Source organism: Papio anubis, chromosome 5 (assembly GCF_008728515.1).
Source record: "Papio anubis isolate 15944 chromosome 5, Panubis1.0, whole genome shotgun sequence".
In the NCBI taxonomy this organism is placed as follows: domain Eukaryota; kingdom Metazoa; phylum Chordata; class Mammalia; order Primates; family Cercopithecidae; genus Papio; species Papio anubis.
Window position 1 is genome coordinate 114,998,875 of NC_044980.1, and position 22,332 is coordinate 115,021,206.

A 22,332-nucleotide genomic window follows, 5' to 3' on the forward strand; every position below is an offset into this window, starting at 1 on the left:
TCACCATGTTGACCAGGCTGGTATTGAACTCCTGACCTCAAGTAATCCACCCGCCTCAGCCTCCCAAAGTGTTGGGATTGCAGGTGTGAGCCACCGCGCCCAGCCCAAGCTCTTCTATATAGATGGTATTAGTATTAGTCAGGGTTCTCTAGAGGGACAGAACTAATAGAATATATATATATATATATATGACAGGGAGTTTATTAAGATGTATTGACTCACACAATCACAAGGTGAAGTTCCACAATAGATCATCTGCAAGCTGAGAAGTAGAGAAACCTCAAAAGTAGGGACGCCAACAGTGCAACCTTCAGTCTGTGGCCAAAGTCCCGAGAGCCCCTGGCAAACCCCTGGTGTAAGTCCAAGAGTCCAAAAGCTGAAGACCTGGAGTCCAATGTTCCAGGGCAGGAAGCATCCAGCACAGGAGAAAGCTGAAGACCAGAAGACTCAGCAAGTCAAGTCCTTCCACCTTTTGCCTGCTTTATTCTGGCCGCACTGGCAGCTGATTAGATGGTGCCCACCCAGATTGAGGGTGGGTCTGCCTTTCCCAGTCCACTGACTCAGATGTTATTCTCCTTTGGCAGCACCCTCACAGACACACCCAGGAACAATACTTTGCATCTTTCGATCCAATCAAGTTGACAGTCAATATTAACCGTCACAGTATTTTTAAAGTCCCTAGAAAAGATCAATAAGATAATCAGTAAATATTGTTTTCTTTTCTTCCTTAAAATAAAATGTTGTGTTTCTACAGCAAGAAGAACCTGTGACTTAAATTTATCTGTCCCTGTTGGTTGCTGAGTCCATCGGCAAAGTTCCTGGAGTCAATTTAAAAGAAAGCTGAAATCCATACCTACTTTGCTCTCTGTTTCCCATCAGTTACTAGAGAACTCAGTCCCGTCCCTTTTGTTGACGGGTTGCCAGGATACATCCAGGCCACAAAGGCTGCGGTTCCTGTTACTCAGCAGCCTCAAAAACTCACACCAACTCCTGCAAGGAATGTGAATCTTGGAGGTCCCAGCTATTCTGTTCCTGTTTCCATCAGCTCCTTCCCTGAAAACTCAGAGGTGCTCAGCATGCCACACTAAAAACCAAACTAAAAAGGTAAAGAACAAACGTCCCAAGGTGAGGCTCTCGCGGAGAGCATTCTCTGTTGCCTGGTGCATTCTCGGTTGCATTCTCTGTTGCATTCTCTGTGTGCATTCTCTGTTGTCTGGTAGGTCTTAAATCTCAAACCTTTCAACTAATAACAACTACTTCTCTTAGACATTCTTGGTCTCTTCCATTGGCTTCTCACCAGTATTCAGTAAATATTTCCTTGCTATAGAAAATAAATCCAAATGATAATAATAATAATTGGTTCTTAAGTGAAAAATCTCAAGTACTACTAAACAAAACAATAAATGTCATTTTACTTCTTTGGATGCTGGCAATGACGAATGAACTATGGATTAAATGTTCTAATACTAAAAGATAATAAAATTGTATTTAAAAGAATGATTTTTAAAATAACTTTCTTCAAAGAAAAGTAGATGAAGTAGGGTTTTAACATTAATTCAGAACTATATGCTTATTAGCCAGATTATCCGTGACGGAAAAGGGGTGTTAAAGGCTATAATTACTCAATTGTCGTGGCTTTTTTTTTTTTTAATTATTTGAGATAAAATCGACGTGGGGTAAATTGTAACCACTCTGGAGTTCTTAAATTCAAGTTTCTAAAAGCAATGTGTTTAACAGGTACATACAACCGTGTCATGGTCACCTCAGTCAGGGCAAGGGACATTTCTTTCACCCCAGAATGTTTCCTCACATCCTTTCCAGCCAGTCTTCCCTCCATAGGTGGCCACTGTTTTGATTTCTATCCCCAAAGAATACTTGGCCATTCATGAACTTTATGTGAATAGAATGATACCATATATATTATACTGTTGGACTGATGTCTCTGGTTTGGCAGAATGTTTTTTCAAACATTTCAATGTGACTTTTTAAGTCAGTAGTACAATTCTTTTTAAAGGTAAGTATAATTGCATTATATGCGTATTCTACATTTGTTTATTATATTGATTTTTTTTTTCTAGTTTGGGCCTCATATAGCTAAAGCAGCTATAACCATTCTTGCACAAAGTATTTTTCTCCTAATTTTATTTTTTATGTCTAATTTTTTTCCTGCTTTATTGAGGTATGATTGACAAATAAAAATCACACATATTTGGGGTTTATCGTGAAATGTGTTGATATCTGTAGACATTGTGAAATGATTACCACAATCAAGCTAATTAAAGTATTCATCATATCACATAGTTACCTTTTTTGAGTGTGGTGAGAATGCTTGGGATCTACTATCTTAACACATTTCAATTATTAATTATAATAATTCTTAATTATAGTCACAATGTTGTACATTAGGTTTCTAGCATTTACTCACCTATAGCTGAAGGTTTGTACCCTTTTCCTATCTTCCCTTCACCTCATCCTCCACTCATGGTAACCATTATTGCACTCAGTAGGTAGGTATAGGAAGATGCTCACCATCACTAATCAACAGAGAAATGCAAATAAAAATCACGAGGAGATATTACCATATATTTGTGAGAATGACTGTTAAAAAGATAAAAGATAACAAGTGTTGGTGAGAATGTGGAGAAAAGGGAACCCTTATACACTGTCTGTGGGATTGTAATTTAATATAACCATTATGGAAAACAATATGGAAGTTCCTCAAAAAGTTAAAAGGAGAACTACCATCTGATCTAGCAATCCCACTGCTGGGTATACATCCAAAGAAAATGAAATTAGTATATAAAAGAGATATCTACACTCCCTTGTTAACTGCAGCATTATTTACAACGGTCAATATATAGGAACAAATTATCTATCAACAGATAAATGGATAAAGAAAATGTGGTATAAACATATAATAGAATATTATTGAACCATAAAAAAGAAGAAAATTCTGCTATTTTCAACAACATGGATGAATCTTGAGGACATTATACTAAGTGAAATAAGCCAGATACGAAAGACAAACACTGTGTGATCTCACTTATATGTGAGGGGAAAAGGAAGCCTGCACAAGTCTTAGTAGATATATGTCCTTATTTATTTTGGATTCGGACCCAGGAGTGAAACTAATGAGTGATAGGGTAGATGTTTGCGATAAATATGGAATAACATCTCACAGTGATCACAATTTGCATATTCCTGATGACTAATGGAGTACTTTTCATGAGCTTCTTGGAGATTTGTATCTTTTTAAAAATTATCTATTCATACCTTTTACCCATTTAACATTTTTTTCTTTTTAATGTCTTTTTCATTAATGTATAACTCACATACAATAAAATGCATAAAATGCACCCATTTTAAGTACACAATTTGATGAGTTTTGACAAATGATTATATCCATGTCACCAACAAAGATATAAATAAAAGAAAGTGTCCATAACCTTTGTAGTCAATTTTCCATTCATGCACCTACCCACCAAACAATCACTGATATACTTTCTGTCACTACAGATTAGCTTTGCTTATTCTAGGGTTTCATATAAATGGAATAATTCAGTACCTATACTTCTTTTGTATTTGACTTTTTTAGCAGCACATTATTCAAAGGGATCCATGTAGTGTATATTAGTAGTTTGTTCATTTGTATTGTGAAACAACATTCTACTGTATGAATATGCTATAATTTTGTGTTCATTTATCTATTGATGTATGTTTATGTTATTCCCAGTTTTTCACTACTATGAGTAAAGCTACTGTAAACATTTGTAAATGACTTTTTGTGGACATATACTTTCATTTTTCTTAGGTAATTATTTAAAATGTCAATATCATTGGGTAGGCATAGGTTTAACTTTATCGAGTTAAATTTTTAGATAATCCAATTTTTAAATATATGTCTTGCAAGCATTTCTTCCCAATCTATGTCTTGCCTTTTAATTTCCTTAATTTTTTTAATGTGCAGAAGTTTGTAATTAAGAGAAAGTATAATTTATTATATTTTTCTTTTATACTTAGTTCTTTTTGTGTTTTGTCTAACAAATCTTTGCAAATATTAGGATCATAGATACTATCTTCTTTTTTTTTTTTTTTTTTTTTTATTAATTTATTTATTATTATTATACTTTAAGTTGTAGGGTACATGTGCATAACATGCAGGTTTGTTACATATGTATACTTGTGCCATGTTAGTCTGCTGCACCCATCAACTCGTCATTTACATCAGGTATAACTCCCAATGCATTCCCTCCCCCCTCCCCCCTCCCCATGATAGGCCCCGGTGTGTGATGTTCCCTTTCCTGAGTCCAAGTGATCTCGTTGTTCAGTTCCCACCTATGAGTGAGAACATGCGGTGTTTGGTTTTCTGTTCTTGTGATAGTTTGCTAAGAATGATGGTTTCCAGCTGCATCCATGTCCCTACAAAGGATGCAAAGTCATCCTTTTTTATGGCGGCATAGTATTCCATGGTGTATATGTGCCACATTTTCTTAATCCAATCTGTCACTGATGGACATTTGGGTTGATTCCAAGTCTTTGCTATTGTGAATAGTGCTGCAATAAACATACGTGTGCATGTGTCTTTATAGCAGCATAATTTATAATCCTTTGGGTATATCCCCAGTAATGGGATGGCTGGGTCATATGGTACATCTAGTTCTAGATCCTTGAGGAATCGCCATACTGTTTTCCATAATGGTTGAACTAGTTTACAATCCCACCAACAGTGTAAAAGTGTTCCTATTTCTCCACATCCTCTCCAGCACCTGTTGTTTCCTGACTTTTTAATGATCGCCATTCTAACTGGTGTGAGATGGTATCTCATTGTGGTTTTGATTTGCATTTCTCTGATGGCCAGTGATGATGAGCATTTTTTCATATGTCTGTTGGCTGTATGAATGTCCTCTTTTGAGAAATGTCTGTTCATATCCTTTGCCCACTTTTTGATGGGGTTGTTTGTTTTTTTCTTGTAAATTTGTTGGAGTTCTTTGTAGGTTCTGGATATTAGCCCTTTGTCAGATGAGTAGATTGCAAAAATTTTCTCCCATTCTGTAGGTTGCCTGTTCACTCTGATGGTAGTTTCTTTTGCTGTGCAGAAGCTCTTTAGTTTAATGAGATCCCATTTGTCAATTTTGGCTTTTGCTGCCGTTGCTTTTGGTGTTTTAGACATGAAGTCTTTGCCCATGCCTATGTCCTGAATGGTACTACCTAGGTTTTCCTCTAGGATTTTTATGGTATTAGGTCTAACATTTAAGTCTCTAATCCATCTTGAATTAATTTTCGTATAAGGAGTAAGGAAAGGATCCAGTTTCAGCTTTCTACTTATGGCTAGCCAATTTTCCCAGCACCATTTATTAAATAGGGAATCCTTTCCCCATTTCTTGTTTTTCTCAGGTTTGTCAAAGATCAGATGGCTGTAGATGTGTGGTATTATTTCTGAGGACTCTGTTCTGTTCCATTGGTCTATATCTCTGTTTTGGTACCAGTACCATGCTGTTTTGGTTACTGTAGCCTTGTAGTATAGTTTGAAGTCAGGTAGCGTGATGCCTCCAGCTTTGTTCTTTTGACTTAGGATTGTCTTGGAGATGCGGGCTCTTTTTTGGTTCCATATGAACTTTAAAGCAGTTTTTTCCAATTCTGTGAAGAAACTCATTGGTAGCTTGATGGGGATGGCATTGAATCTATAAATTACCTTGGGCAGTATGGCCATTTTCACGATATTGATTCTTCCTATCCATGAGCATGGTATGTTCTTCCATTTGTTTGTGTCCTCTTTTATTTCACTGAGCAGTGGTTTGTAGTTCTCCTTGAAGAGGTCCTTTACATCCCTTGTAAGTTGGATTCCTAGGTATTTGATTCTCTTTGAAGCAATTGTGAATGGAAGTTCATTCATGATTTGGCTCTGTGTTTGTCTGTTATTGGTGTATAAGAATGCTTGTGATTTTTGCACATTAATTTTGTATCCTGAGACTTTGCTGAAGTTGCTTATCAGCTTAAGGAGATTTTGGGCTGAGACAATGGGGTTTTCTAAATATACAATCATGTCATCTGCAAACAGGGACAATTTGACTTCTTCTTTTCCTAACTGAATACCCCTGATTTCTTTCTCTTGCCTAATTGCCCTAGCCAGAACTTCCAACACTATGTTGAATAGGAGTGGTGAGAGAGGGCATCCCTGTCTTGTGCCAGTTTTCAAAGGGAATTTTTCCAGTTTTTGCCCATTCAGTATGATATTGGCTGTGGGTTTGTCATAAATAGCTCTTATTATTTTGAGGTACGTTCCATCAATACCGAATTTATTGAGCGTTTTTAGCATGAAGGGCTGTTGAATTTTGTCAAAAGCCTTTTCTGCATCTATTGAGATAATCATGTGGTTCTTGTCTTTGGTTCTGTTTATATGCTGGATTATGTTTATTGATTTGCGAATGTTGAACCAGCCTTGCATCCCAGGGATGAAGCCCACTTGATCATGGTGGATAAGCTTTTTGATGTGTTGTTGAATCCGGTTTGCCAGTATTTTATTGAGGATTTTTGCATCGATGTTCATCAGGGATATTGGTCTAAAATTCTCTTTTTTTGTTGTGTCTCTGCCAGGCTTTGGTATCAGGATGATGTTGGCCTCATAAAATGAGTTAGGGAGGATTCCCTCTTTTTCTATTGATTGGAATAGTTTCAGAAGGAATGGTACCAACTCCTCCTTGTACCTCTGGTAGAATTCAGCTGTGAATCCATCTGGTCCTGGACTTTTTTTGGTTGGTAGGCTATTAATTATTGCCTCAATTTCAGAGCCTACTATTGGTCTATTCAGGGATTCAACTTCTTCCTGGTTTAGTCTTGGAAGAGTGTAAGTGTCCAGGAAATTATCCATTTCTTCTAGGTTTTCCAGTTTATTTGCGTAGAGGTGTTTATAGTATTCTCTGATGGTAGTTTGTATTTCTGTGGGGTCGGTGGTGATATCCCCTTTATCATTTTTAATTGCGTCGATTTGATTCTTCTCTCTTTTCTTCTTTGTTAGTCTTGCTAGTGGTCTGTCAATTTTGTTGATCTTTTCAAAAAACCAACTCCTGGATTCATTGATTTTTTGGAGGGTTTTTTTGTGTCTCTATCTCCTTCAGTTCTGCTCTGATCTTAGTTATTTCTTGCCTTCTGCTAGCTTTGGAATGTGTTTGCTCTTGCTTCTCTAGTTCTTTTAATTGCGATGTTAGAGTGTCAATTTTTGATCTTTCCTGCTTTCTCTTGTGGGCATTTAGTGCTATAAATTTCCCTCTGCACACTGCTTTAAATGTGTCCCAGAGATTCTGGTATGTTGTATCTTTGTTCTCATTGGTTTCAAAGAACATCTTTATTTCTGCCTTCATTTCGTTATGTACCCAGTAGTCATTCAGGAGCAGGTTGTTCAGTTTCCATGTAGTTGAGCGGTTTTGATTGAGTTTCTTAGTCCTGAGTTCTAGTTTGATTGCACTGTGGTCTGAGAGACAGTTTGTTATAATTTCTGTTCTTGTACATTTGCTGAGGAGTGCTTTACTTCCAATTATATGGTCAATTTTGGAGTAAGTACGATGTGGTGCTGAGAAGAATGTATATTCTGTTGATTTGGGGTGGAGAGTTCTATAGATGTCTATTAGGTCTGCTTGCTGCAGAGATGAGTTCAATTCCTGGACATCCTTGTTAACTTTCTGTCTTGTTGATCTGTCTAATGTTGACAGTGGAGTGTTGAAGTCTCCCATTATTATTGTATGGGAGTCTAAGTCTCTTTGTAAGTCTCTAAGGACTTGCTTTATGAATCTGGGTGCTCCTGTATTGGGTGCATATATATTTAGGATAGTTAGCTCTTCCTGTTGAATTGATCCCTTGACCATTATGTAATGGCCTTCTTTGTCTCTTTTGATCTTTGATGGTTTAAAGTCTATTTTATCAGAGACTAGGATTGCAACCCCTGCTTTTTTTTGTTCTCCATTTGCTTGGTAAATCTTCCTCCATCCCTTTATTTTGAGCCTATGTATGTCTCTGCGTGTGAGATGGGTCTCCTGAATACAGCAGACTGATGGGTCTTGACTCTTTATCCAGTTTGCCAGTCTGTGTCTTTTAATTGGAGCATTTAGTCCATTTACATTTAAGGTTAAGATTGTTATGTGTGAACTTGATCCTGCCATTATGATATTAACTGGTTATTTTGCTCGTTAGTTGATGCAGTTTCTTCCTAGCCTCGATGGTCTTTACATTTTGGCATGTTTTTGCAATGGCTGGTACCGGTTGTTCCTTTCCATGTTGAGTGCTTCCTTCAGGGTCTCTTGTAAGGCAGGCCTAGTGGTGACAAAATCTCTAAGCATTTGCTTATCTGTAAAGGATTTTATTTCTCCTTCACTTATGAAACTTAGTTTGGCTGGATATGAAATTCTGGGTTTACAATTCTTTTCTTTAAGAATGTTGAATATTGGCCCCCACTCTCTTCTGGCTTGGAGAGTTTCTGCCGAGAGATCTGCTGTGAGTCTGATGGGCTTCCCTTTGTGGGTAACCCGACCTTTCTCTCTGGCTGCCCTTAAGATTTTTTCCTTCATTTCAACTTTGGTGAATCTGGCAATTATGTGTCTTGGAGTTGCTCTTCTCGAGGAGTATCTTTGTGGCGTTCTCTGTATTTCCTGGATTTGAATGTTGGCCTGCCCTACTAGGTTGGGGAAGTTCTCCTGGATGATATCCTGAAGAGTGTTTTCCAACTTGCTTCCATTTTCCCCCTCACTTTCAGGCACCCCAATCAGACGGAGATTTGGTCTTTTTACATAATCCCATACTTCTTGCAGGCTTTGTTCATTTCTTTTTCTTCTTTTTTCTTTTGGTTTCTCTTCTCGCTTCATTTCATTCATTTGATCCTCAATCGCTGAAACTCTTTCTTCCAGTTGATCGAGTCGGTTACTGAAGCTTGTGCATTTGTCACGTATTTCTCGTGTCATGGTTTTCATCTCTTTCATTTCGTTTAGGACCTTCTCTGCATTAATTAGTCTAGCCGTCAATTCTTCCACTTTTTTTTCAAGATTTTTAGTTTCTTTGCGCTGGGTACGTAATTCCTCCTTTAGCTCTAAGAAATTTGATGGACTGAAGCCTTCTTCTCTCATCTCGTCAAAGTCATTTTCCGTCCAGCTTTGATCCGTTGCTGGCGATGAGCTGCGCTCCTTTGCTGGGGGAGATGTGCTCTTATTTTTTGAATTTCCAGCTTTTCTGCCCTGCTTTTTCCCCATCTTTGTGGTTTTATCTGCCTCTGGTCTTTGATGATGGTGATGTACTGATGGGGTTTTGGTGTAGGTGTCCTTCCTGTTTGATAGTTTTCCTTCTAACAGTCAGGACCCTCAGCTGTAGGTCTGTTGGAGATTGCTTGAGGTCCACTCCAGACCCTGTTTGCCTGGGTATCAGCAGCAGAGGCTGCAGAAGATAGAATATTTCTGAACAGCGAGTGTACCTGTCTGCTTCTTGCTTTGGAAGCTTCCTCTCAGGGGTATACTCCACCCTGTGAGGTGTGGGGTGTCAGACTGCCCCTAGTGGGGGATGTCTCCCAGTTAGGCTACTCAGGGGTCAGGGACCCACTTGAGCAGGCAGTCTGTCCGTTCTCAGATCTCAGCCTCCGTGTTGGGAGCTCCACTGCTCTCTTCAAAGCTGTCAGACAGAGTCGTTTGCGTCTGCAGAGTTTTCTGCTGCTTTGTTGTTGTTGTGTAGCTGTGCCCTGTCCCCAGAGGTGGAGTCTACAGAGACAGGCAGGTTTCCTTGAGCTGCTGTGAGCTCCACCCAGTTGGAGCTTCCCAGCAGCTTTGTTTACCTACTTAAGCCTCAGCAATGGCGGGCGCCCCTCCCCCAGCCTCGCTGCTGCCTTGCCGGTAGATCACAGACTGCTGTGCTAGCAATGAGGGAGGCTCCGTGGGCGTGGGACCCTCCCGGCCAGGTGTGGGATATGATCTCCTGGTGTGCCTGTTTGCTTAAAGCGCAATATTGGGGTGGGAGTTACCCGATTTTCCAGGTGTTGTGTGTCTCAGTTCCCCTGGCTAGGAAAAGGGATTCCCTTCCCCCTTGCGCTTCCCAGGTGAGGCGATGCCTCGCCCTGCTTCAGCTCTCGCTGGTCGGGCTGCAGCAGCTGACCAGCACCGATCCTCCGGCACTCCCCAGTGAGATGAACCCAGTACCTCAGTTGAAAATGCAGAAATCACCGGTCTTCTGTGTCGCTGGCGCTGGGAGTTGGAGACTGGAGCTGTTCCTATTCGGCCATCTTGCTCAATTGTACCGATACTATCTTCTTAAAGTTTTATCATTTTTACTTTTATATTAAGTTCCATGATGCATCTTGAGTTAATTTTTGTGTGCAGTGAAAGTTAGGAGTTGATATTTTCTCCCTGTGTGCATCCTGTTGTTCCACTCTCATTTGTTAAAAAGATTTTCCTCTCTCCATTGAATTGTGTTGACATCTTCATGCAAAATGAATTGATCATGTATGTAAATTGACCATATGCTTCTGGACTATCTATCCTGTTACATGAATCTATTTGTCTATCCTTATTGGCATATTAATTTTAATAAGCTAACTTATATTATTTGAATACTTGAAACAAGTATTCAAAATAAATATGGAAGTTGAGTCCTTCCATGACTGCTTACTAATGAACCATACACAAGAATTAGAATCAGGTTGGGCAATCCTCCTTGCATGTTGCCCAAATGTTTCCCCAGGCAGCAACCTTATTTTAAGTGATTCTGTAATAAGCGAAAGCCAAAAATATAGTCACAAACTTATTCAGGAATCATAATCCCAGTGAAAAAAATTAGTATTTTTCAAGACTATTAATATAGAATGTGACTTCAACTTAATTTTATTTATTAATTTATTCAATAATTTATTGAGCATCTACTGTATTCCAGACACTGTTCTAGACAGGAAAAAGCAGAAGGAGAATATTTATTTGTTCATAATTTCTGCAAGAAAACATTATTTATATCATCAACTCTGTTTCCTATTTAACAGTATATTTCTCACAATTACAGAAAAAAATCTATACCTAGTAAAATAAGCGTCAGAATAAATGTCATCACATATCTTACAAATTGACAGAAAATTATAAACATTCAAATATTAACTAAGAAAAGATATTTTCCAGCCTTTCCAAATCTTTCTATCACTTCCATAAGATACCTATTTCTTTTGAGACTAAAATGTAAACTATTATTTCTATTAGTTGCATTTTCCAGATTACTTTATTCATTCATTCATTCATTCATTCATTCATTCATTTCTTTGAGAAAGGGTCTTGCTCTGTCACCCAGACTGGAGTGCAGCAGCACAATCACAGTTCACTGCAGCCTCGACCTCCTGGGCTCAAGTGATCCTCCTACCCGAATACCCCAAGCAGCTGGGACTACAGGCGTGCACCACCATGCCTGGCTATTTTTTTTATATTTTGTAGTGATGAGATTTTACTGTATTTCCCAGGGTGGTCTTGAACTCCTGAGCTCAAGCAATCCTCCCACCCTGGCTCCCAAAATGCTGGGATTACAAGCGTGAGCCATAGCGCCCAGCTCCAGCTTATTTTAGAATTTAAATATTATCTATTCTTTCTAAGAGAATTTTTTGTTTTACCAACTAGACCTCCATATGACTGTTTCTTCTCTGGGTCTACATAATTTGAATAAATACGTAACAGTATGTTAACTCATTTTCTCAGAGTATCTGGTGAATGATACATTTTCAGGATTATATGCAATTCTAGACGTAAGTTGTAAATGGTGAGGAAAGTGAACCATTCCAAAACACCCTTCCTGAGGAATCAGTGATGATTTCTGTGGAGTCTTACAAACCTGAAGAAGCAATTTCTAAATATCATAGCACACAAATATGGAAATAGGAATACACTATGTTGGGGGCAGCAGAGAGGGATAATGTAAAGAAGGCAAGTTGTTAATTGGTTAAAAAGGATGGCAAACTGCAAATAGAATGTCCAAGGTGCAATGCAGCCAAGCATTTGTTTGAGAGAAGACTCTAACAGGAGCCTTATGGAGTTCTGTGCAGATGGCATTTAGTAGGATTCTGGTTGCATTGAGTACTGTAAGTTCACATTGATTAATAACTTGATGTCTTAACGTTAAAATGAAATCTAGTTTGAATGGTCTAATGGAAAGATTAGAAAATGTTCTTGTCTTTGCCCAAATGGTAAATAGTTAAGGGCTTTTAAGTCATACACTCTGCCATTGTAGGGCAAAAGCAGTCAACGACAAACATAAATGAATAAATATGACTGTGTTTCAATAAAACTTTATTTACAAAAGAGCTGAACAATGGCCAGATTTATCCTGGGGGCCATAGTTTGTCAGCCCTTCCAATGTTCAAGAAGTTCTGATGAGATACCTTCCAAAAATCATACATTGATATTGAAAGGCCTGTGGCCTTGAAAATGTTCTTCTTGAGTGCCTGGTACTTGGGGGGGTCGCTTTAGAAGGGAGATGACTAGAGATAATTATATGCCAAAGAATGAAACGAAACCCCTATCTCTTGCCATAGACAAAAATCAAATCAAAAAGGACTAAAGTAAATCTAAGATATAAAACTATAAATCTTCTAGAAGAAAACACTGGGAAAACACTATCATACATTGGTCTGGTCAAAGACTTCTTGAGTAAGATCTCAAAAGCACAGGCAACCAAAACAAAAATGGACAAATGGGATCACAGCCAGCTAAAAAGCTTCTACCTAGCAAAGGAAACAATCAACAAAGTGAAGAGACAACCTATAAATTGGAGAAAATATTTGCAAACTACCCATCTGACAAGGGATTAATTATCAGATTATATAAGGAGCCCAAACGACTCAATAGTGAAAAACTAAATTATACATTTTTAAAATGAGCAAAAATCCAGGCTTGGTGCCATGCACCTATAATCCCAGCTACTCGGGATGCTGAGGTGGGCGGGTCACTTGAGGACCTAAGTTAGAGACCAGCCTGGGCAACATATCAAGACTTCATCTCAAAAATATTTTTTATTTAGAAAAAAATTAAAACTGGACAAAAGGTCTATATAGATATTTCAAAAGAAGACCTACAAACAGTCAAAAAATGTTCAACATCACTAATCATCAAAAAAATGCAAATCAAAACTAAAACAAGGTATCATCTCATCTCAGTTAAAATGGATTTTATCAGAAAGACAGGCAATATTGATTGCTGGAGAGGATGTGGAGAAAGGGCAACCCTCGTACACTGTTGGTAGGAATGTAAATTAGTACAGCCACTATGAACAGTATGGAAGTTCCTCACAAAACTCAAAGTAGAACTACAATATGATCCAGCAAACTAACTGCCGGGTATATATCCAAAAAAGTCAGAATCAGTATGTCAAAGAGATATCTTGACATATAAACAAGCACTCCCTTGTTTATTGCAGCAATATTCATAAGAGCCAAAGTATGGAGTCAAGATAAGTGTACACCCGTGGATCAATGGATAAAGAAAATGTGGCATATATACACAATGGAATATTATTCAGCCATAAAAGGAGTAAAATCATGTCATTTACAACAACATGTATTGAACTAGAGGACATTATGTTAAGTGAAATAAGCTAAGCACAGAAAGACAGTAGAACATGTTCTCACTCAAATGTGGGAGATAAAATAATTTAGATCTCGCTGAGGTAGAGAGTAGAATGATGGTTGCCAGAGCTGGGAAGGGTAATGGGAAATGGATAAGTAGGGGTTGGTTAATGAGCACAAAAATACAGTTAGAGAGAATAAGATCTTATGTTCAGGAACATAATAGGGCAACTATAGTTAACAATAAGCTATTGTAAATATTTCAAAATAATGAAAATAGTAGAATTGTAATGCTCCCAACACAAAATAATGATAAATGCTTGAGGAGGTAGATATCCCACTTACCCTGATTTGATTATTACATGTTGTATGCTTATATCAAAATATCATACCTATCCCATAAATATGTACAACAATTATGTATTCATAATAATTAAAAATTTAAAAAAGAAAAGATCTGACTTCCAAGGGGAATTAAATTTTGAAAGTCGTTAGCACTCAGAACATATGTGGTCAAGAAAAACAATGTATGAATAAACTTAGCTCGGGGAAGTCAAACTCTGTGATTCTCCTTCAGCTTTTTACCTAGTTAGGAAGTGCCCCCAGCACATGTGACTAGCTGCTCATATGGCCACCATTGGTGTGCCTGTCTGGGTCCATTCTCTAGGGAGCACCAGCCCATCTATTCTGGTTGCTCACTACTTGATAAACTTTACCATGAGGTATAGTGCTTGGTCTAGTTCGTGGTCCTTGGAGAGATTCTCATTTCTCTTAGATTCAGTATAGTTATGCTTTTAAAGCTATAATATTTTTATTATGCTAATTCCTTGAGATAGTTTTATAAAAATGACAAGAATTAAATGGTCACGTATGCGTAAGACTTGAGAAAATATTACAAAGCTGTCTGTTAAAGCTTCTTTTGCAAAAGCACCTTTATGTTTTTTATTCCTCATATAAACAATGAATTTCAGTTTTGTTTAAAAATTTAATATAAAATCAAGCTAATCTCACTCAGCTCAGTCAACATTAAATTTATTTTGTTATGACGTACAATGTGCCTGGCACTGGGCTAGGTGCTGGGGATATAACTATGTAGAGAGCAAGTAACCCTCTGCTGTCTTGAAGTTTACATGCAATTTAAGGAGACAAATATTATACATGCAAACAAACAAAATAAAAACATAGGTGCTGAGTGCTGTAAAGATGATAAACAGTGGCATCACTGAACATAACTATGATGGTGATGGTGACATCGGTTCCATGAATGAACATAAATGGGCATGTGTATGTTCACGTGTATGGGTGCACGTGGATGTGTAAGTGTGTGTGTTTAGGAGAGAGGGAGAGAAATTACTTGAAAAAGAGTAGTCAAGAGTTCAAGGCTAGCCTGACCAACATGTCGAAACCCTGTCTCTACTAAAAATACAATAGCCAGGCGTGGTAGCAGGTGCCTGCAATAGCTCCTTGGGACGCTGAGGCAGGAGAATAGCTTGAACCTGGAAGGCAGAGGTTGCAGTGAGCTGAGATTACAACACTGCACTTCAGTCTGGGCGACAGAGTAAGACTCTGTCCCCCGCCCCCCCCCAAAAAAAAGTAGTTTGGAAAGGCCTGAGTTGACAATATTTAAATAGAGACCTGAAGTATAAAATAAGAAAGCCAAGCAAAGAACTGGAGGAAGATTCCAAGCAATGGCAAGAGCATGTGCAAAGCCTCTTTCCAGTCCCTCCCCGAATCTCCCCCAGAGTGACAGAGAGTTTGACTTGTCTGAGGAACTGAGAGGTGAACATGGATGGAGCACAGTGCAGAAAGAGGAGAGCAAAAGGAGATAGGCAGAAACTGAGGGAGGTACAAAGTTACAGAGGGCATTCAAGGTCAAGAGGTTGGATTTTATTTTGAGAGTAGTGGGACAACCATGGAGCAGTTAGGCAACAGAGGTTTAAGTTGTGATTGTAGCTTAAGGAGTTAAATGTGACTGCTCTGAAAAAGATAGATGGGGGGTTGATAGCGGAAGTGGCTCTTCACCTACATGGTTGAAACAGCCCACAGATGGGAGGCACGCCCATTCACCTGCCTGGCATTAGATTTACGAGTGCAGGCAAAACAGTCGAAAGGAATAACCAATCACTTCAATGCTAGATGTGGAAATGCTTCTACATAAATTGATGTAATATCACAAGAGGTTATCCAATATCAGATGGGTAGAATGAAGACAGGAGTAAAAAAACATGGGAAAGGAGATATATTAAAATGCAAAGGCAGCAAATACTAAGATGAGAAGGGGAGCAGAAGGAAAATATAAGAAGATGATAGAATAAGATAAGTTTTTTTTTACCAAATTATTAATGGGTAATCACATAGGAAACAAAAACATGCTAAATATTGTTTAGAGTGTCTGTCAGTGCCTTTTCCCTTTTCCCTTTTCCCTCGTTGTCTAATTCCTTACCTTACATTTCACATGCAAACCCACAATAAGACGGGGAATCTACTTGAAGAGTTGAGGCAAAGGAAAACATCCTCATGATCTTCTCGGCCTGGCCTCACCATCAGTGTGACTTCTCCCAAGTTCAAAGATATGTTCAAGAGGTTATTTTAGTGAAATTATTGTGAAATGAACAGAGAGCAAAATGAAGAGTAGTGAGGACTGGAAATAGAAGAAAAACGCAATTGGGCAAAGACTCGAATCTCGAGTTTCAGTTAGACTCTCAGCCAACAATTGTCCTTATTAGTACCATATGACCTAGTTACAATCCAGCATATCATCACCATATATCATAAGTGTCAGATGGACTGGTATTGTGGCATGGATTAATTACTAAATGAAGATTATAACATTGATTATCAATGCATCCACTTGACCCGGCAGAAATATGGAGAGGAATGTATAAGGTCTATGATGTATGTGTGTATGTGTGTGTGTGTGTGTATGTGTATGTGTATTCATGTGTGTGAACAATTGGAAGCAGAGTCCTCAGTAAGGTGATAATAAATATAACTGACAAAATTCTATTTTCTTGACAATCAAGTATACATATCCATTGAAAGAATGGAAAAATATATAATTATTTTGTGAAAGACTTTTTCCATTTTGGTTCATTTAAAAATCATTAATGGGTAATAAAGTTAATAACATTCCTTGAATCCGTTCATGGCATTTCCACTCAGAAATACTAAATGATTGTGAAACATTAAAATCAGATAAATCTTGGATTGCTTTATCTATTCAGTTCCAAGTGAACTATCTTATATAGGAAACACATGACATTTCATCAACAAAAATTAAAACCACATTTTCCCCTTCAGTTAACCTGTGTCTGATGTAAAACACCATGTCAAATAGGGTTTTATTATTTGAACTATTGGGGCACTTATGGGTGTTAAGCAGTTTCCAAATAAAGTTTTCAACAGAGATCCCAGAAGTAGCACAGGAATGCTATTTTAGCTAAAATTACTTAAATGAACACTATCCATTCCTTGCCTATATGAAACAGGCTTCATTATCATTCCCTAAAAATGTAATAATCTTTCATGTAATCAAATTTATTTTATTGTCAATTTTGTACCTGGAATTTTACAGTCGACTAAAAAGGATCAAGATTTGTGACCTAAAAAATTGCCATTATTTCATGACATTTACAGGAAAAATCCTAAATGTATGAATTTTCAAATATTGATTTCATAATGTCTTCAGGTAGTTCAGCCTATTCTATGCATTTTTTTCCATACAATTATGGTACTATAAGATTCTGGTATTTGAAAAACTAGAAAACAAGGAACATGATGAACAAGTAGATGAAAACCAGCTTGTAACACTTAAATTAGGAAGAAAGAGTAGTGACTGAATAAAAGTGAAACATTAAGAAATTGTTAATGTCTGTTGAAAGGAAATAAGGACATGACATTACATCTGCACATTCCGGCCCTGGGATCCAGAGTAAACTCATTATTTCTCAAGGTAAAGAAGAAAAAACCTTTTAAGGCAGCTTAGGAATTATTTTCCATATTTGCATTCAATGGAGCGGTCTTTGAAGAGAGGACTTATAAGCACAATGGACAGGAAAGGTAAAGGGGAAGAGTGAAAAAAGAGGATGCTCCTGATGCCTGTTATTGGTGTCCTATGAACGTAGGCCAGTGGAATTCTCTGCAAAGTTTACCTAGAAGCTGTGCTAACCTCAAACCATCACACAAGACCCTCACAGGTGAAGCACTCTTCTGGACCCTGGAATTGGAAACCCTAAGTGTTATGGTAGAATGTTTTGTCCCTTCCAAAATTCATGTTGAAATTTAATTCCAACCAAAATTCAGATGCTACCAATGTGATAAATTCTCATTAAAAACAGAAGTAGTGGATATTTATTAAACAGTTGATACAATTATATAGAGCTTAATACACACATATGAGTACAAATAAAATTGAGGTTTCTGACACCTCGATTTTATTTGCACTCATGTGTATGTATTGTACTCATGTGTGTGTATACCACAGGCAGCACCTCCAATGTTCTTGTGCTATTTGACAGTATATTCCAAATTTTGTCCTCGCTTTGCTCATGTTTATGTAGAGCATACGGAATGGGTATGAGCTAGATAAACAGCAATGACCATGAGCTACTGATGCCAAGGGGACATTTAATGGGGTTACACACAAGTGTTATAGTACAGCAGGATGGGAGATCAATTTTAGGTTGGGATTCCATATAGGAAATGACACCACAAAATGGAAATGTGTTTTCAGCTTTTATTTTTTATTTTATTTTATTTTTTGAGACAGTCTGTTGCTCAGGCTGGAGTGCCATGGCGCAATCTCGGCTCACAGCAGCCTCCAACTCTCAGTTTCAAGCTATTCTCATGCTTCAGCCACTCAAGTAACTAGGATTACAGATGTGTACCACCACACCTGGCTATTTTTTTTTGAGATAGAGTCTCCCTCTGTTGCCAGGCTAGAGTGCAGTGGTGCGATTTTGACTCAGAGCAAGCTCTGCCTCCTGGGTTCAAGCGATTCTCGTGCCTCAGCCTCCTGAGTAGCTGGGATTACAGGAGCACGCCACCACACCTGGTTAATTTTTGTATTTTTAGTAGAGACAAGGTTTTGCCATGTTGGTCAGGATGTTCTTGATCTCTTGACCTCATGATCCATCCACCTCGACCTCCCAAAGTGTGGGGATTACAGGTGTGAGCCACTGCACCCAGTCCTGCCTAATTTTTTGTAGAGATGAGGTTTCACCATGTTGGCCAGGCTAGTCTTGAACTCCTGACCTCAAGTGATCCTCTCACCTCGGCCTCCCAAAGTGCTGGGATTACAGGCATGAACCACTACACCCAGCTCACAGCAAGATCATCTTTCTTTTGGGGGCAGTAGAAGAGAATCTATTTCCTTGGTCTTCCTGGCTTCAAGAGGTGCCTGCATTTTTTTGGCTCTTAGACTCCTTCTTTGAACAGCTAATTGAGGCCTTTTCACACTTCAAATTTTTTCTGCTGCTGTCTCTCTCTCACTGACTGGGGAAGAAGTTCTCCACATTTGATGACTCATGTGATTAGACTGGGACTCTCACTTCTAATGCTGCTTTCTCCAGAATATAACAAAGTTAAAATATAAGCCACATTTTTCCCAGTAGTGAGCTGGAATTGTTGGCATTGCCTTATCTCTCCAGCCAGATGGAAAATCCAGAGGACGTTAGCAGTGGTGTCAACCACGGAATGCTATATTCTTCACTCTCTTTCTAATGGCATCTTGTCCTTATTGGGTATTCTTGTTGGGTTGTCCTAAACTTAAAGCTCAGATAGATAGTGGAAATAATGAAACAAAGTGAAATAGAACCCAGAGGTGGGAAAAAAGACCCTGTTGAAAACACAAGAAAGATAGGAAACATCAACATCCACAAAGTTGATTTTAAATTAAACTCTTCCCACCCAATATCCTAATATTTCCAATCCTATGTGTGACTTAAAATATACATGTGACCTTTGTGTTTACTAAAGGCAAACAGAACAAGGCAGTCGAGAGTTATTGGTCATGGGGTGGAAGGAGGCTTTCAATAAATGTTGAACCACAAAAAAATTTAAACTAGAAGCTGAAGAGGTTTTTAAATGAGCCATCACCACATTGCATGGTTGTTTGGGTCTGGGGACACAAAGAATGAGCAAGTTTCCCCCAGACACCAGGAGACTCATTCTGGTGGTTTTCTCCAGCAGGGAATATTTTATATAAGCTTTCCTGGGAAATGAGAATTTGTAGGGCTGAGGATTCTGAACCATCAGTGAGCTCTAACTATGTGGCCCATGAAAGAGTGCCTTGTTGCCATGATTCAGCGATGTCAAATGGTATGACAATAGTATTTTGATGACTTATTCACATAGAAGGATGAAAGATGTGGGGAGAACAGCAACCAAAAGCACATGTTCAGAAACAGCCTTCAGTTTGTGGGCACATACAAGCTACCAGGTCTCCAGAGTCACCGCCAGGCACGTCATGGCGAGCATATCGGAAAATAGAGGCACATTCATTCATGCACACAGCAGAAGCCCTGCCTGCCTTATGGACTCTGCTATTTTTGACTTCCTTCCCAGGCATTTTCCTCAGAAACAGCTTTGGGTGGAGAGCACATTATTAACAAAGGGTGTTGATGTCTGTAATGAATGGTATTGATAATCAGTGTAAGTGTTAGCCAGGCTCCAGGAGGCACTGACCTCCTGGAGGTGGACAGAAATAAGGCACAACTTTGAGACCCCTGTAAGGTAAGTGGGTGATGTGTTAGAAAGGTTCCTTCAGAATTCAGTGAGCCCATCTCTCTTATGCCAATTTATCCTGGCCTAGCAGCTCCGTTCATGCACAACTATATTCTTCATCGTGTTTGTTTCCACCTGGACACACAGAAGTGACCACACTTCTGATACTAACACAGTGTGGCTCAGAAGTCTGTGCCAAAATTGTCACACTGAGTTCAACTAAATCAAGAGTATAAAGACACTGGGAACTCTGTGCAAACATATCACATAATGGGGGCTGGCAAACATATGCATCTATTTGCAATTCTTTTAAAACATAGATACTAAAATATGGTTATCTGTGGGTTTTTCCATCCAATGTTTAAAAACCATAATATATCCATTTTAGACACTTGATGGCTATAGATCTCATTCTAGGTTGAGAAGGGGCTACTGTACTGTTCTTACACATTTTCAGTTCAAACTAATTTATAGTTACTTCTTGACAAAATGGACAGCTTGGCAGAAAGAAAAAGTATACCAAATCCTGTAATCCCCATGAGGAAGCATAATTCTCTTATAAAGTATTTCCAGAGCAAATCTTTACAACCCAACTATGGTCTATATTGCTAAGAGCTTATTTATGGTTCTTTTAATTAGTTCTTTAAATTAATAATATAAAACATCTAACAGTCCTCATCTGGGGGGTCATTTAATGGTGAAGCAAGGTCCATTGGCTTAAATAGAAGAGTAGCTCTTATGATATCAACCGATCAATAGATCATTATGGGAATGCCTCTAAAAAGTTTACATGGTCCACAAAACACAATTTTGTCTGTTTGTGTTTTCCTTTTTTCTTTTTCTTTCTTCTATAATCCCACCTGTAGCTGTTCTAAACATTGGCAGCTTTATTTTTTCCTCTGAAGTTTTGTATATATCATCTTCTATAACCCTTTGATAACTTATGAAAATTCCTTCTTAGGTCACTGATTCTGTCTTTTCTTCTTGGATTTTACCCTCCCTCCTAGACCAAAGCATTTCAGCCCTAATCTACTTTCAGTCGGAAGATTCCTTTCTAAATATTCTAAATATTTAATAATAAATATGTTGTGTTTATAACAATTATATCCTATAAGACTTCAGTTGGATTCTCAGTTCCTTGAAGTGATTTTCAATATTTAATTAAGAAGAAAAATGTCCCCACAGGACACTTTCAAGCAAGAAGCATGAACTATAAATTAGTGAATCCAACTAGTGAGAAGCTTTAGAAGAGTAAAGGCTGGCTCTCTGAGCTACAGGCACAGCTCTTACTCACCATCAGCTTATGTTGGATGTTGCCACACGGGAATGTGGGCTCTGTTCGGCCAGCTCTTCCACTTTTCAAGAGAAACCAAAAATTCTTATTTTATGCGACGTCTCCCACTTTTAAAATAATGGGAACTAAGTCAAGCAGTTTTGACTTTCTGCAGGCTAAAAAGAACATAGCTATGGACCAGATGTGCCTATGAGCCAATGCTTTAAAAATCTTGAAAAAAACATATTGGTATAGAGCTATTCTGTTGGAATAAAATTATCCTAAATGTGAGAAAATATGGCATGTGAAATTCCTTTGAAGACTTTTTTCTTTTTTTTTTCCACTTTTTTTCTTTTTTGGGCTATCCTTTAAATTTCTATGTATTACAGGCCTCTAATGTGATTCTACTGACAGTTTGTAGAACCAGTGCTCCACCACTGCAAATGTCAATATTACAATTATATGATCATACCTGTGTGGCATTCATGACTCTTGGGTACTCTGTAATTTGGATGCTCAATATAGAGTGAAAATTACAGGCTTGATCTAACAATAGTTTTCATAGAGTGATATTATAAGCCTTAACAACATAAAATGCCTTTTGCAGAGGGCTCTAGTTAGAAGCACAAAGAGTGCATTTCTCCCAATTTTTTCATAGCTTTTCTAATGCCATAGAGTATTATGTTCATACTTGACAATTAGATTGAATGAAAGTGAAAGAACTTATTTTCTTGGCTTAAAATTATTCATAGTGAAGGAGAGACAAAGAAAAGGAATT

The 22,332-nt window shown here is 38.1% G+C and overlaps 1 protein-coding gene across 1 annotated transcript in view; it reads left to right on the forward strand.

Annotated features, from left to right (window-relative positions):
• The first annotated feature begins 667 nt into the window (after window positions 1-667).
• Window positions 668-22,332, forward strand: part of LOC101010228 (zinc finger protein 474) — a 30,029-nt gene continuing 8,364 nt past the window's right edge. The window contains exon 1 of the mRNA XM_003900034.4: window positions 668-1,104. The gene's annotated coding sequence lies outside the window, so the exon portion shown is untranslated. The remainder of the gene's footprint in view (window positions 1,105-22,332) is intronic.